Source organism: Mustela lutreola, chromosome 3 (assembly GCF_030435805.1).
Source record: "Mustela lutreola isolate mMusLut2 chromosome 3, mMusLut2.pri, whole genome shotgun sequence".
NCBI lineage: Eukaryota > Metazoa > Chordata > Mammalia > Carnivora > Mustelidae > Mustela > Mustela lutreola.
The window spans coordinates 141,909,197-141,913,459 of NC_081292.1; positions in this window are offsets into that span (position 1 = coordinate 141,909,197).

Consider the following 4,263-nt stretch of genomic DNA (forward strand, 5'->3'; position numbering starts at 1 on the left):
AACAGACTGGTGGCCTGCTTATGTCTGCTAAATTCCAGCCAGCCCCGGACATCACAGCAGACGTTGGATTGCCTCTGCGTAGGTGTGGATTAAGGCGAGCCCCTATTTCCTCCTCCAGCCCGGCCTCTGCTCAGCAACCTCCCCCTTATTCTCCATGGCTGCAAGAGCTCAACCTGCCTGGTGGCTTCTGAGTAAGGCCACTCGTCATGCTCTCCTTGGTCTCCCCTCTGGGTGCAATGCATGAATATCAGAATGGCTGGCATCATTTATCTGTCAAAACGTGATTGTCATGTTTCAATCTGTATGTGGTTCGGGTTTACTTAGGACTTTCACCATTTTGGGGGAGTGTGATATCTCTGGTTTGGCTGCAATGCCAGGTGGCCATTCCTTGTTTTCTGGACCTTTAAAGATCTTTCTTATGCTCTGCCTGTCTCAGACAAGGTTCCAGCAGGAAGCAGAATCCCCTCTAGATGTTAAAACGAAGAGACTTTAATGAAGGGGCTGTTTAGGAGTTGTGGGCAGGGTGGGCACCATGACACCCACCATCAAGGGCACCGTGAAGGGGTGCTGAGACACTGGAGAAGGAAAACTGGGCAGTGCCTTTCCTAACCCAGGCCTGCGGGAGCCAAGAGGGAGAAGAGAGTCAGTAGAACTCCAGGAGAGCTCCTGCCAAGGGGAGTACCCTCTGCCCACCCCTACACATGGCAGCTGTAGTCAGGGAGGCGTCCCAGCCCTCCCAAACTCTGGCATCAAAGCAGGAAGGGAGTGGAGAACTAGTAGTCCAACATTGCCATTCTGCCCCTTGCTATTCTGCCGGTCCTTCTGGTCCCCTAAACCCATCAGAAAGCCAGACCGCGAGGGAGTCCGGTAAGGCAGGCTTCTGGGGCAGAGCGGGGCAGCAAGTGTATCTGGAGTCAGGACGGCAGACGGAGACAACAGCACAGCTGCCTGGGGACCATCAGTGCCTCCTGTGGGATCAGCACTCAGGACACGGAGGATGTGGGGCACATGGGTTCATCTGGACCTATCCTCTGGGATTGGGTGAGGGAAATGCCATCATCATTGTTGCCTTTTAAAATCTCCAGTAGTATTGGCAGCCATTCCCATACAGGGACCTTTCTAGGATCCATTCTTGTGAATCATCTCCCTTCCTTCCACTTTTAAATGTTTTAATTCTTTTTTTTTTTTTTTACATTTTAAAATTTGAATTAATAATAATAAAAAAAAAAGCCTTCAAGGTTGACAAGGACTAGGATTGACAGTACTCTGGCTTTTAGAAATCCCTGTTGTCCATTTAAATTTTAATGTTTCTATCATTTGTTCCTCAGTGTAAATTAACAGCCACGGCAGCGTGTTGGGTTTCTTTCTGAAGTCGGGACTTTAAATTTAATTCAATAGCCGAGATTTACGGCGCTTCTATATTTCACACGGCAGAATCAATAATGTGACTGAAGTGAAGAAGATAAAAATTTATGGTATCTTGCAATTTAATGGTTGAAAAGATGCAATTGGAGAGATCATAAATTGTGAAGGAGTTTATGCTTCATTGCTCCTGATTCAGGACTTGCTGTTAGAACTTGATTTGTGGCTATTCACAAAGTGTGATTAATGGTGTGATCGATGCTTGCTTCAGTGCGGTAAAGCAGTTGTAATGCTCTTCATTAGAATAAATAAAATAAATTGACTGAAGCTTTATAAAAACTGTGTAACATTTAAAATCTAAAATGTCAATTTTTTTTCCTGTTACAATTTAGGTTTCTTCAGGCACTTTCCACCTACATCACATCACTCATTGTCATTCTTTTTGGATATTATAGAAATCCATGTGGGTTTGGGTAAGCTTTATGCAAAGCTCACTGAAGAGGAAAAAAAAAAAGAGTTGAATAGGACCCACAGAGCTGGAATATTTTGGTGGCTGTGCTCTACCATCCTCCAAAATGGGCATCTTATCCTTCTTAAACACAAAGTTTAAAGAAATCAAGGCAGAAAATGACTCTTCTGTTCACGAATTGGCTAAAAAACAAGGAGAGTGGGTAGTTTGTGGGTCTGTTTGTTTTTTTTAAGTGTGGTGGTTTTATATGCATCTTCCTGGCAAGAGCCCGAGGGGGCACAGGTACAGCCTCTAGACAACTTTGTTTTAATTTGGGGATTTTTTGCTTGACATGCTTCTATTGTCAGTTCAGACCATGACACAAACAAGAGCAAACACAGAAGGGGAACGGTAGTCTCTCTGGGACTGGAAAGAATAAGTAAGTCTAGGTAATGCCTCCGGGCCCTTGGTGAGTCACTCAGGCTGGGGTAAGTTGCCTTGGCACATGCACAGAAATTCTTGCCCATATGGGAACTTAGTTGTCACAATCGTAGACGGGGCTGCCTTTGGTTCAGTATCGTTCACTGAAATTGATTACTTTCAATTAAAGAACACTTCCGGGGGTGCCTGGGTGGCTCAGCGGGTTAAAGCCTCTGCCTTCGGCTCAGGTCATGATCCCAGGGTCCTGGGATCGAGCTCCACATCGGGCTCTCTGCTCGGCGGGGAGCCTGCTTCCCCCTCTCTCTCTGCCTGTCTCTCTGCCTACTTGTAATCTCTGTCTGTCAAATAAATAAATAAAATCTTAAAAAAAAAAAAAAAGAACACTTCCGGCCTGGCTTGGAGAGAGGTATGTGTCTCCCGGAGGTACCTCTGCTTGGTTCATTTCATGTGTTTGTTTCACCTTTTTCATCTTTCTTTCTTTCTTCTTCTTCTTTTTTAATGCTTCAAGTCACAAACAAGTGATACAGTTCATCTTAAGGACTCAATAGTTGTAAGTGACTTATGGGTGCTCAGATTCCAATACTATTTGTAATTATAGATTTACACCGGGCCCTGGGGCTGGCAAGACTTTCTAATATGTTTCCAAGATTTAGGTGGATTCCACTGGAATGAATCTGGAAGGGTCTGCTGTGGTGGAGGTTTTATTTTACCTTCATTCAAGGCCTTGAAAGGGAAAAGGAGACTTGGGGGCAGGCCTCCTGGTTTTGTTTTTTTTTTTTTTGCCTTGTGCGGTGTTGCCGTTAGTTAGCTTCCAGTCACCGTGGGGTTCAGCCAGAGTACTGGAAAGGGTCCAATTCTCGACTTGAAGGTATCAATTCCATTGGCTTCCCAGATTTTCCTTGTTTCTCTTCATAGATCCTTAACTTACCCCGTGTTTCCAGAATGATGATGCATCTTGGTATAGTAGAGACCTAACTTCCGAAAAGACTCCCAAGTCATCTGCACTTGGCATTGATCAAGTTATTAAGTTGGCTTCTGGATCCCGAATGGGAGAGAGAGCTGCACACAGATTTACAATATCACATGCGAGCTGCACACAGATTTCTCAAAGGTTTACAATATCACATGCATTTTAAAGGTGCTTCCTGAGTTACCGGGGGTGTAAGAGCTGGAGGGTACAGACAAAGAAGGTACTGATTAAAAAAGACAAAATAAAGGAGAAAGTAAGAAGAATGAACAGAACTTGAGTGAAGCAAGATTGTTTACCTCTGCCCGTGGCGAGCTCTTTGGGCACAGACACCCATCGAGGGTTTGGTAGAAAACAAAGACTGTACTATGCCATTGAGGGCTGTTCCAGAAGTTGAGGGAGGCAGCAAAGCCCTAGCATGTGCTCTCAGAGGGAAGGGTCTTCCCTGACATGCCCACCACCACACAGCCAGTATCTAGAACAATGCCTGGCACCTACAGCAGGACCTCAGGAAATGTTGGCCGAATGGGGTTGGGGGGGGGGACCACATATTCCCAAAGACGTTAAGCAGACTGAGCAACCAAGAACATGTCAAGGGATAGCAGGGAACATGGTAAAAATAAAACAAACCTGTTAGGACGGAGAAAACCTTAGGAAAATAGGAGGAAACAATCCCAGCACAGTCTTCAGTGAGTCTGCCCACTGCCAATGAGCCTCTGTACCCATTTGGAGGCTTACAGCTTTGAACCAGTTTTCAGTTGATATATCTTAGTATTTGGGGGGAGAAAAGAGAATGAGAAATCCCAACTCCCTTTTATTTGGAGAAGGGAACAGAGTGGAGATTGGCAGGAAAATTGCAGCTCAGATCTATGCACCGCACATGGGAACTTTTTAATGAAACTCTGGGCAGTAAATGAACCTCTTAGGGCCTGTTTTTTTAATCTGTACTAAGGGGCTGGGGTGGGGGGTGCCTATGTTGCCTGAGGTCTCCTTCATCTCTGCATTCTCAGCTCTGTGCTTCTGTGTCCCACCCCCTTTCTGGATC